The sequence below is a fragment of the Rhipicephalus microplus genome, unplaced genomic scaffold (genome assembly GCF_043290135.1).
Source record: "Rhipicephalus microplus isolate Deutch F79 unplaced genomic scaffold, USDA_Rmic scaffold_156, whole genome shotgun sequence".
NCBI classification, from domain to species: domain Eukaryota; kingdom Metazoa; phylum Arthropoda; class Arachnida; order Ixodida; family Ixodidae; genus Rhipicephalus; species Rhipicephalus microplus.
This window is the reverse complement of record NW_027464727.1, coordinates 135,001-147,500: the sequence shown is the minus strand read 5'-3', so window position 1 is coordinate 147,500 and position 12,500 is coordinate 135,001. Positions and strand designations below refer to the sequence as shown.

Genomic DNA, 12,500 nt, shown 5'->3' with positions numbered 1-12,500 from the left:
CAAGCGGCATTCCGCTGCGCGCGTGCGTCGTCCGAGCAGTTGCGTGATAAACGACCGTGTCGAAAGCCCAAACACCGCCGAGGCCAGTCGCCGCCGCCGCAAGGGCAGCCACGCAGCCTGGCGAGAGGCATCGTCTCGTGTAGCGTCGCCCCCGCCCCAACTGGAGTGGCCCAGTTTTTTGAACGGGACGGGAACTGCGAAGCACTTAGACCGACGGCGGACTACGACGAGAACGCCTTAAGCTTCGCCAACGTTTCGCCAACTCGTGCGGGAGACTTTTTCCGCTTCGCGGCAAGTCGTCGCGCCGTGCTCTCCGCATCAACCGCGTACGCAGCGAACCGCAAACGTCGGGCGCAGCCTCCTCACCTCCCTGCGCTTTGCGCGCGAACGTTCCCTGTTCGCGCGGCAAAGCCTGGAGGAGGCACGGCCCCGCAGCGTGTTCGAGCGCCCGGTCTACGGGACACCCTGCTTACTTCGAGGGCAACAAGCGCAACGCAAGGCTGCGATCTCGCGCACTTTGCGCACGGCTGGAGAAGCTTTGCTGGCCGGCTTTCGCTCCTCGTGTTTACCGTGCGTTAAAGTTGCGCGTCCGTGGCTCTCGCAGCTCTTGCGCGCCCAGTCGCAGAGAGGAGTACGCAACCTCGACCGCACTTTCCCTGCAGGCTTCCTTCCGACTCGAAGTCCTGCGGCGGTCTCAACGAGGTGCCACATCCTCAATGCAGTCGGTCGCCCCCGTTTCGGTTGGGCTCTGGCACGACGGTCGCCACCGTCTCGCCCTTGAGTGGCCGCTGTTGGCGCTCGCTGTGAGGTGTTCAGCGTGCTGTCCGTGTTGCCGACGCGGTCAAAACGAGTCGACGGCTCACGTTCCCTTGTGCGCCGAAGACTCTCTTGATATGTGATCCGACCCTCAGACAGACGAAGCCAAGGGAAGACCCAAGGCCGCAATGTGCGTTCAAAGAATCAGTGCTCAGTGTGTCCTGCAATTCACACCAAGTCTCGCAGCTGGCTGCGTTCTTCATCGACCCGAGAACCGAGTGATCCACCGCTTAGAGTCGTGAAAAAGTGTTTGTTCAATTCCGTACAGTCAAAACCAAACGTTTCTGGCACTCGGCCAAACAGTGGCCAAGAAGGGCGCTTTTCAGCGCACGCTTGGACTCCAAAACTCTGCCGCGCCTTTTTCGGCTGCCGCAAATCGAGCAAACGGTGTGTTTCGGACGGCGTTTCGCTTCCGCTACTTGCGAGTGCTTTCGTGGTCCACCCCTCTATAAATACTCGGGAGGCGTCGAAGCCGGTTCTCCAAGCCGGACCCGTAGGTATCGTTGTGTGCTCGCTCTCATTGGCCCGCCTAACCAGAAAATGCCTGCGGTACACCCATTTGGATAAGAGTGCACGCAGATGCGGGCCTCGACGGCTACACATTTCCTCGGGCGGCCGCCTCCCGGCCTCCGTGGAGCGCGGGATGCACGGTCCCATCGACAAGCCTCTCCCGTTTTTACCGTGGCGTCGCGGTTCACCACGGCGGGCGGGTCGGTCTCCTCCGCATAAAAAGGGGGACCCCCGCTTTTTGTTCCACGAAATCGCACAAGCTTTTTTCGCATCCACGGTTTGCCACCGCACACCAAAATGCCGATCCGGCTGCCTACTTTAGCCAACAGGTGGAGCCAGGCGCGCCGTACTTGCGCGGCACTTCCCACGTCCACCGAAGTCGGTGCCAAGGACCACTTTCGGCGCCGGAGCCGCGTACGAGCCTACTCGAGGCGGAAGAACGAAGCCAGCAAGGGCCTGGCCGCAAGTGCGTTCAATTGTCGGGACGTCCAAGTCCCTCGTTCTTCCGTGCTTCCTCTTTCGGCAAGTCGTTGCGGCACCTTCCCAAAGCGCGCAGACCCGCTAATCGCGACGAGCGCGACGTGGCCGTGCCGCCTTTCCCTCGGCAGCAAGCAAAACGCCTGGCAACGTCGACGCTCCCCTAACCGCGATCTCGCACCGTGTTTCGTGTGGCGAATTCAAAAGCCGGCCGGCGCTGCTGCAACCATTACGGTCGGTACGCATACGCCGCGGAGGGCGGGACGGTCATCGGAGCGTGCGGTTCCTCCATCGAGTACTGCGCACCTCGGCCGTCGCATCGCCGTGCCATGACCGGCCGCGCGTCAACGCGAACCGGTGCCAGCGAGATCCCTCGCCTGCAAGAACCGACCGGCAGCCTCCGTCACCCGAGGACGCGGAGGCGCTTGCCGCGGACGGCGGGACGGTATGCACTGGTGCACAGCGGACCCGTCACATCGCCAGTTCCTTGACCGACCGCCGACGCTTGTGCCGTTCCTCTCGTACTTGGCAGTCGCCGCGCGATTGTCGGGTCTCGTTCTTGCACGCTCGAACGGTCGGGAGGGCACTCGGCTGGCGTTTCGGGAACGCGCAGCCTCGCCTTCTACCGACGTAACCACGACTCGCCGTTCGCGCTCCGCCGCTCCTGTTTACAGTACTAGGCGGTCCCGCAGCGGTCGGGTCGCGCATTTCGAGCGCTTCGAGCCACGGTGCAGTGGCGGGTCGAAAGCCGACCTATGAGTGCGTTGCGCCGTTTGTACCCGCGTCCGCCACCTGGCCGACCGTCCAAGGTCGCGGTGTTGGCGTCCGCTGGGCGCAACAATTTGTCACGGGGTGCCGCTCCACATTCAGGCAGCCCCGTGGGGAAAAGCCGACCCCGCGTCCAAACGGGGTCAGCGGCAGAAAGTGTCGGGCGCAGACGCAGCTGAGGCGCTCACCCTTCACAATCCGTTAATGATCCTTCCGCAGGTTCACCTACGGAAACCTTGTTACGACTTTTACTTCCTCTAAATGATCAAGTTTGGTCATCTTTCCAACAGACCGGCGCAACCGAAAGGCCGCGCCGGACATCGGTCCGAAGACCTCACTAAATCATTCAATCGGTAGTAGCGACGGGCGGTGTGTACAAAGGGCAGGGACGTAATCAACGCGAGCTTATGACTCGCGCTTACTGGGAATTCCTCGTTCAAGGGGAACAATTGCAAGCCCCTATCCCAATCACGAAAGAAGTTCCACGGGTTACCCAGTCTTTTCAGACAGGGATAAAGACACGCTGCTTCCTTCAGTGTAGCGCGCGTGCGGCCCCGGACATCTAAGGGCATCACAGACCTGTTATTGCTCTGTTTCGTGCGGCTAGGAGCCGCTTGTCCCTCTAAGAAGGTTGTAAGGTGCTGGGAACCCCGCACCTATTTAATAGGCTAGAGTCTCGTTCGTTATCGGAATTAACCAGACAAATCGCTCCACCAACTAAGAACGGCCATGCACCACCATCCACCGAATCAAGAAAGAGCTCTCAATCTGTCAATCCTCCCAGTGTCCGGGCCGGGTAAGTTTTCCCGTGTTGAGTCAAATTAAGCCGCAGGCTCCACTCCTGGTGGTGCCCTTCCGTCAATTCCTTTAAGTTTCAGCTTTGCAACCATACTTCCCCCGGAACCCAAATACTTTGGTTTCCCGGAAGCTGCCCGCCGAGTCATTTGAGTAACTCAGGCGGATCGCTGGTTGGCATCGTTTATGGTCAGAACTAGGGCGGTATCTGATCGCCTTCGAACCTCTGACTTTCGTTCTTGATCAATGAAAACATTCTTGGCAAATGCTTTCGCAGTAGTTCGTCTTGCGACGGTCCAAGAATTTCACCTCTAGCGCCGCAATACGAATGCCCCCGTCCGTCCCTCTTAATCATTACCTCGTATTCCAAAAACCAACAGAACAGAAACGAGGTCTTGTTCTATTATTCCATGCAAGTTTATTCAGGCGACTCGCCTGCGTTGAGCACTCTAATTTTTTCAAAGTAAAAGCACCGGCCATCTCGAGGCACACAATGAAGTGCACCAAGAAAGAACCGGCATGATGTTCAGTCCGAGCCGTCGCATCGGGTAGATGCACTACTCGTCTGGAACTGAGATCCAACTACGAGCTTTTTAACCGCAGCAGCTTTAGTATACGCTATTGGAGCTGGAATTACCGCGGCTGCTGGCACCAGACTTGCCCTCCAATTGATCCTCGTTAAAGGATTTAGAGTGTACTCATTTCAATTACGGGGCCTCAAAAGAGTCCCGTATTGTTATTTTTCGTCACTACCTCCCCGTGCCGGGAGTGGGTAATTTGCGCGCCTGCTGCCTTCCTTGGATGTGGTAGCCGTTTCTCAGGCTCCCTCTCCGGAATCGAACCCTGATTCTCCGTTACCCGTAACAACCATGGTAAGCAAGTAACCTACCATCGAAAGTTGATAAGGCAGACACTTGAAAGAAACGTCGCCGGCTCGTGGCCATGCGATCAGCACAAAGTTATCCAGAGTCACCACACAATACGGGCCGAAACCCGATCGATCTTGGTCTAATAAAAGCACCCGTTACCCAAAGGGCTCCAGGCTCACTGCATGTATTAGCTCTAGAATTGCCACAGTTATCCAAGTAGGAAGAAACGATCTAAGGAACCATAACTGATTTAATGAGCCATTCGCGGTTTCGCCTTATTTCGGCATGTACTTAGACATGCATGGCTTAATCTTTGAGACAAGCATATGATTACTGGCAGGATCAACCAGGTAATCGTTCGACTGCGCGTCCGTCCTCGCCCTCGGCGGGCCGGACGCAGTCTGTGTGCGGCGGAGGCCACCTTCAGGCGCCCCAACACGCTTATTTTGCACTCCGAGATGACGGCGTTCGAGCTCGCTACGGCACAACCTTCCCGAAAGACGAGTGGGAGCCGTGCGGCAAGAAGCACGTTCATGCTCGCTTTTTTCGTTGCATCGACTCGGTCGCGCCGTGCGGGTTGCCCAAGCCCGCTGCACTGTCGGTGGACCGGCCGGAACTAGCAACGGAGCCGAGACTGCAAAGCCGCCAGACGACGGGTCACGCCCGCGTCTTCGGCGCTTTCGCATCTGAATCGCCCGAGGACGACACGGAACACACCTCGATATCGTGGTAAAACGGCACCGTCCGACAACCAGCCCCTAACGCATCAAGCGGATGAGGCTGCAGACGACTGCCGTGGATTCCCCTGGAGCAGACCCGAGGACACGCTTGACGAGGCCGAAGCCCGCCGCATATCAGACACCCGGTCGCTTTCGCGTACGCCGCTCACGAGAACCCCCACATAATAGCAGCGATAAGTACCCAGACCTCCTTGGGCCCTAATACGAGCGTACTCGAGAAAATTTCACCGCGGGTGTGCCCCGAAACGTGTGGCATGTTGAGCGTGCCACAAGTCTACGTCGCTCTCAAACCCGCCGAGGTCGTAGAATTTGCAACCCTACTCACGAAATTCCCACCGAGGATACGGCCGCAAACGTACCGCACCTTGGGTAGGCCACGAGTTTGTGCAACACTACGCTGACGGCACAGCACCGAGGTCGTGCGCGCACGCACGGGAAAATTCCGCCGCGGTTTCTGCCGAAAACGTGAGGCACCACGACTCTCCGCAAGTTCGCGTCGACTGCGAAAGACCGAAGTCGTGAACGACGTGTCCGCTACTCGCCGCCGACACGCTGGACACCAAACGTACAACGACTCGACGGCGTCGTAGAGGCCCACGACGCGGTTTTCCTTAACGACGTCTCGGCGTGGCACCGACAGGTTAGAACGGCCGACCAACGTTCCCTGTCCGCCGTTCGGCTCAGTCGAAGGGCTCGGCGACTTCGGCAACGCTGCGAAGCCGCACGGTGACGCACGCCATGTCCCCATTTTTTTTTTCTTTCTGCGTCTGCCGGGGTGCCCCTATAATAGCAGCGATAAGCACCCAGACCGCCGTGGGTCGCTCGCCCCGGCTGACGTGGTTTTTCGTACTCCTGCGGCGGTCGCCGTCAAGCACGTCCAAATACGCTACTTTCGTGGGCGCATTCACGCTCTTTCGCTTCGCCGGAGTGCCAGCACTCACTCTGCCAAAAACGGCGAACATCCGAGCGGCGGTTCCCACTTTTGCGTCGGCGTCGCAAACCCCGCCCCGGCAGACGAGGTTTGCCGTACTCGTGCGACGGTGGCCGGCGGGCACGTCGAAAGACGCCGATATCGTGCGCGAATTGGCGCACCTTGGCTTCACCGGAGTGCCGCCACTGACTCCTCCAAAAACGGCGAAGATCCGAGCGGCGCTTCCCACTTTCGCATCGGCGTCCCGAACTCCGCCCCGGCTGACGCGGTTTACCGTACTCGTGCGACGGTCGCCGGCGAGCACGTGGAAAGACGCCGATATCGTGCCCGAATCGGCTCCGTTCGGCTTCGCCGGAGTGCCAGCACTGGCTCGGCGAAAGACGACGAACATCCGAGCGACGGTTCTCACTATTGCGTACGCGTCGCAAACCCCGCCCCGGCAGACGCACTTTGCCGTACTCGTGCGACGGTCGCCGGCGAGCACGTAGAAAGACGCCGATATCGTGCCGGAATCGGCCCCGTTTGGCTTCGCCGGAGTGCCAGCACTCACTCGGCCACAAACGGCGAACATCCGAGCGGCGGTTCCCACTTAGCCGTCGGCGTCCCGAACTCCGCCCCGGCAGACGCGGTTGCCGAGCTCGTGCGACTAGCGACCGCGAAGCCGTCTCGCGACGCCGCTTTCGTGCGCGGCTCCCACTGCGACCTGGGTCACCCGAGGTCGACGAGCAAAAAAGAATGTCGAAAAAAAATTTTTTTTTTTTTTTGCGTCTGCCGGGGTGCCCCTATAATAGCAGCGATAAGCACCCAGACCGCCATGGGTCGCTCGCCCCGGCTGACGTGGTTTTTCGTTTTCCTGCGGTGGTCGTCGTCAAGCACGTCCAAACACGCCACTTTCGTGGGCGCATTCGCGCTCTTTCGCTTCGCCGGAGTGCCAGCACTCACTCTGCCAAAAACGGCGAACATCCGAGCGGCGGTTCCCACTTTTGCGTCGGCGTCGCAAACCCCGCCCCGGCAGACGAGGTTTGCCGTACTCGTGCGACGGTGGCCGGCGGGCACGTCGAAAGACGCCGATATCGTGCGCGAATTGGCGCACCTTGGCTTCACCGGAGTGCCGCCACTGACTCCTCCAAAAACGGCGAAGATCCGAGCGGCGCTTCCCACTTTCGCATCGGCGTCCCGAACTCCGCCCCGGCTGACGCGGTTTACCGTACTCGTGCGACGGTCGCCGGCGAGCACGTGGAAAGACGCCGATATCGTGCCCGAATCGGCTCCGTTCGGCTTCGCCGGATTGCCAGCACTGGCTCGGCGAAAGACGACGAACATCCGAGCGACGGTTCTCACTATTGCGTACGCGTCGCAAACCCCGCCCCGGCAGACGCACTTTGCCGTACTCGTGCGACGGTCGCCGGCGAGCACGTAGAAAGACGCCGATATCGTGCCGGAATCGGCCCCGTTTGGCTTCGCCGGAGTGCCAGCACTCACTCGGCCACAAACGGCGAACATCCGAGCGGCGGTTCCCACTTAGCCGTCGGCGTCCCGAACTCCGCCCCGGCAGACGCGGTTGCCGAGCTCGTGCGACTAGCGACCGCGAAGCCGTCTCGCGACGCCGCTTTCGTGCGCGGCTCCCACTGCGACCTGGGTCACCCGAGGTCGACGAGCAAAAAAGAATGTCGAAAAAAAATTTTTTTTTTTTTTTGCGTCTGCCGGGGTGCCCCTATAATAGCAGCGATAAGCACCCAGACCGCCATGGGTCGCTCGCCCCGGCTGACGTGGTTTTTCGTTTTCCTGCGGTGGTCGTCGTCAAGCACGTCCAAACACGCCACTTTCGTGGGCGCATTCGCGCTCTTTCGCTTCGCCGGAGTGCCAGCACTCACTCTGCCAAAAACGGCGAACATCCTAGTGGCGGTTCCCACTTTTGCGTCGGCGTCGCCAACCCCGCCCCGGCATACGCGGTTTGCCGTACTCGTGCGGCGGTGGCCGGCGGGCACGTCGAAAGACACCGATATCGTGCGCGAGTCGATGCTTCTTGGTCTCGCAGGAGGGCCGCCACTCACTCCTGCAAAAACGGCGAAGATCCGAGCGGCGCTTCCCACTTTTTCGTCGGCGTCGCAAACCTCGCCCCGGCAGACGCGCTTTGCCGTACTCGTGCGACGGTCGCCGGCGAGCACGTCGAAATACGCCAATATCGTGCCCGAATCGGCCCCGTTTCGCTTCGCCGGAGTGCCAGCACTCGCTCGGCCAAAGACGACGAACATCCGAGCGACGGTTCCCACTATTGCGTACGCGTCGCGAACCCCGCCCCGGCAGACGCGGTTTGCCGTACTCGTGCGGCGGTGGCCGGCGGGCACGTCGAAAGACGCCGATATCGTGCACGAATTGGCGCTCCTTGGCTTCACCGGAGTGCCAGCACTCACTCGGCCAAAAACGGCGAACATCCGAGCAGCGGTACCCACTTAGCCGTCGGCATCCCGAACTCCGCGCCGGCTGACGCGGTTGCCGAGCTCGTGCGACTAGCGACCGCGAACGCGTCTCGCGACGCCGCTTTCGTGCGCGGCTCCCATTGCGACCTGGGTTACCCGAGCTCGACCAGCAAAAAAGAAGGTCGAAAATTTTTTTTTTTTTTCTGCGTCTGCCGGGGTGCCCCTATAATAGCAGCGATAAGCACCCAGACCGCCGTGTGTCGCTCGCCCCGGCTGACGTGGTTTTTCGTACTCCTGCAGCGGTCGCCGTCACGCACGTCCAAATACGCCACTTTCGTGGGCGCATTCGCGCTCTTTCGCGTCGCCGGAGTGCCAGCACTCACTCTGCCAAAAACGGCCAACATCCGAGCGGCGGTTCCCACTTTTGCGTCGGCGTCGTAAACCCCGCCCCGGCAGACGCGGTTTGCCCTACTCGTGCGACGGTCGCCGGCGAGCGCGTCGAAAGACGCCGATATCGTGCGCTAATTGGCGCTCCTTGGCTTCTCCGGAGTGCCGCCACTCACTCCTCCAAAAACGGCGAAGATCCGAGCGGCGTTCTCCACTTTCGCATCGGCGTCCCGAACTCCGCCCGGGCTGACGCGGTTTACCGTACTCGTGCGACGGTCGCCGGCGGGCACGTCGAAAGACGCCGATATCGTGCCGTAATCGGCCCCGTTTGGCTTCGCCCGAGTGCCAGCACTCACTCGGCCAAAAACGGCGAACATCCGAGCAGCGTTTCCCACTTTCGCATCGGCGTCCCGAAGCCCGCCCCGGCAGACGCGGTTTGCCCTACTCGAGCGACGGTCGCCGGCGATCACGTCGAAAGGCGCCGAATTCGTGCACGAATCGATGCTTCTTGGTCTCGCAGGAGGGCCGCCACTCACTCCTGCAAAAACGGCGAAGATCCGAGTTGCGCTTCCCACTTTTTCGTCGGCGTCCCGAACTACGCCCCGGCTGACGCGGTTTACCGTACTCGTGCGACGGTCGCCGGCGGGCACTTCAAAATACGCCGATTTCGTGGGCGCATTCACGCTGTTTCGCTTCCCCGGAGTGCCAACACTCACTCTGCCGAAAGCGGCGATCATCCGAGCGGCGGTTCCCACTTTTGCGTCGGCTTCGCAAACGGCGCCCCGGCAGACGCGCTCGTGCGACGTACTCGTGCGACGGTCGCCGGCGAGCACGTCGAAAGACGCCGATATCGTGCTCGAATCGACCCCGTTTCGCTTCGCCGGAGTGCTGCCAGTCACGGCGCAGAAAACGGCGAACAAGTGTTTTTTTTTTTTCCTAGAATTTGTGTTATAGAAGGCACATTTGATATCGGACGATAATTTTCAACTTTATCACGCGCACCGATTTTCGTGTAGAGGTTTGCAAGTTTATGGGAATTTCTCCACTTGGAATAATGCGATTTAGTAGTACTACGAGAACTTCATGGATGTACTCAAGGGTACGGGGCAAGTCAGTTACGTCAACACCTGCAGATTTTTTACACTTCAAACTGAAAATTGTTGGTTGTGAGTCCTCGTGTGATATTAAAGGCCGATTCGCTAACACATAGAACAAAGAAAGAAAGGAAGAAAAAACGCCCGCGCTCGCTCAAGAAACCTGGGTTCGCAACAAGTGGCAACAACAAGCAACCGAGCGAGTGCGCCAAAACCCGTGGCGGCCGAACAAACGCGAAGTCCCAACCGCGTCAGCCGGGGCGGCACGGGACAGGAAAAATCACTTCAGCCGGGGCGGCGGGGCACCGAATAAACCTCGTCACCTCGTCGCAGGATAAAAGAGGAAACAAAAAGTCTAAACAGCGTCTGCTGGAGCGAATGCGTAATAAAACAACAACAACAACAAAAAAAAAACACCCGCGCTCAAGAAGTCTGCAATCACCACAAAAGGCGACTGTGACCGAGCAGCGTCAGCCGGGGCCGTGCGGAAACGGAAAAACCGCGACTACCGGGGCGTCGAGGCACCGAAAAATCCACTTCAGCCGCGGCGAAAAAAAAAACAAAAAGAAAGACGGAGGGGGGGGGGGGGGACCACGTCTGCCGGGGCGAAGGAAAAAAAAAAAACGCGTCTGCCGGGGCGAGCCCGGGTGCGGCACCACCGGGAAAACTGTGGCAAACAGACATGGCGATCGAGTGAGTGGGCCGCCAGCCAGGCTCAGCCAAAAAGTGCAAAGTCCGAACTGCGTCAGCCGGGGCGGCAAAAACCACGTCAGCCGGGGCGGCGCAAAAAACCGCGTCTGCCGGGGCGGCACGAAACCGCGTCAGCCGGGGCGGCGCGAAAACTGCGTCAGCCGGGGCGAAAGAAAAAAAAAAAAAACGCATCTGCCGGGGCGAGCCCGGGTGCGGCACCACCGGGAAAACTGTGGCAAACAGACATGGCGATCGAGTGAGTGGGCTGCCAGCCAGGCACAGCCGAAAAGTGCAAAGTCCGAACCGTGTCAGCCGGGGCGGCAAAAAACCGCGTCAGCCGGGGCGGCGCAAAAAACCGCGTCTGCCGGGGCGGCACGAAACCGCGTCAGCCGGGGCGGCGCGAAAACTGCGTCAGCCGGGGCGAGCCCGGGTGCGGCACCACCGGGAAAACTGTGGCAAACAGACATGGCGATCGAGTGAGTGGGCCGCCAGCCAGGCTCAGCCAAAAAGTGCCAAGTCCGAACTGCGTCAGCCGGGGCGGCAAAAAACCGCGTCAGCCGGGGCGGCGCAAAAAACCGCGTCTGCCGGGGCGGCGCGAAAACCGCGTCTGCCGGGGCGGCGCGAAAACTGCGTCAGCCGGGGCGAAAGAAAAAAAAAAACGCGTCTGCCGGGGCGAGCCCGGGTGCGGCACCACCGGGAAAACTGTGGCAAACAGACATGGCGATCGAGTGAGTGGGCCGCCAGCAAGGCTCAGCCAAAAAGTGCTAAGTCCGAACTGCGTCAGCTGGGGCGGCAAAAAACCGCGTCTGCCGGGGCGGCACGAAACCGCGTCAGCCGGGGCGGCGCGAAAACCGCGTCTGCCGGGGCGGCACGAAACCGCGTCAGCCGGGGCGGCGCGAAAACTGCGTCAGCCGGGGCGAGCCCGGGTGCGGCACCACCGGGAAAACTGTGGCAAACAGACATGGCGATCGAGTGAGTGGGCCGCCAGCCAGGCACAGCCGAAAAGTGCTAAGTCCGAACTGCGTCAGCCGGGGCGGCAAAAACCGCGTCAGCCGGGGCGGCGCGAAAACCGCGTCTGCCGGGGCGGCACGAAACCGCGTCAGCCGGGGCGGCGCGAAAACTGCGTCAGCCGGGGCGAGCCCGGGTGCGGCACCACCGGGAAAACTGTGGCTAACAGACATGGCGATCGAGTGAGTGGGCCACCAGCCAGGCTCAGCCAAAAAGTGCTAAGTCCGAACTGCGTCAGCCGGGGCGGCAAAAACCGCGTCAGCCGGGGCGGCGCAAAAAACCGCGTCTGCCGGGGCGGCACGAAACCACGTCAGCCGGGGCGGCGCGAAAACTGCGTCAGCCGGGGCGAAAGAAAAAAAAAAAACGCGTCTGCCGGGGCGAGCCCGGGTGCGGCACCACCGGGAAAACTGTGGCAAACAGACATGGCGATCGAGTGAGTGGGCCGCCAGCCAGGCACAGCCGAAAAGTGCCAAGTCCGAACTGCGTCAGCCGGGGCGGCAAAAAACCGCGTCAGCCGGGGCGGCGCAAAAAACCGCGTCTGCCGGGGCGGCACGAAACCGCGTCAGCCGGGGCGGCGCGAAAACTGCGTCAGCCGGGGCGAGCCCGGGTGCGGCACCACCGGGAAAACTGTGGCAAACAGACATGGCGATCGAGTGAGTGGGCCGCCAGCCAGGCTCAGCCAAAAAGTGCCAAGTCCGAACTGCGTCAGCCGGGGCGGCAAAAAACCGCGTCAGCCGGGGCGGCGCAAAAAACCGCGTCTGCCGGGGCGGCGCGAAAACCGCGTCTGCCGGGGCGGCGCGAAAACTGCGTCAGCCGGGGCGAAAGAAAAAAAAAACGCGTCTGCCGGGGCGAGCCCGGGTGCGGCACCACCGGGAAAACTGTGGCAAACAGACATGGCGATCGAGTGAGTGGGCCGCCAGCAAGGCTCAGCCAAAAAGTGCCAAGTCCGAACTGCGTCAGCCGGGGCGGCAAAAAACCGCGTCTGCCGGGGCGGC

The 12,500-nt window shown here is 60.9% G+C and overlaps 2 non-coding genes across 2 annotated transcripts; both read right to left on the bottom strand.

Annotated features, from left to right (window-relative positions):
* Window positions 1–901: 901 nt before the first annotated feature.
* Window positions 902–1,054, bottom strand: LOC142791228 (5.8S ribosomal RNA). Its single transcript, XR_012890088.1, has one exon. It is a non-coding gene; the product is annotated as a 5.8S ribosomal RNA (ribosomal RNA).
* Window positions 1,055–2,773: 1,719 nt separating this feature from the next.
* LOC142791281 (small subunit ribosomal RNA) lies at window positions 2,774–4,588 on the bottom strand. Its single transcript, XR_012890130.1, has one exon. It is a non-coding gene; the product is annotated as a small subunit ribosomal RNA (ribosomal RNA).
* Between the last annotated feature and the right edge of the window lie 7,912 nt (window positions 4,589–12,500).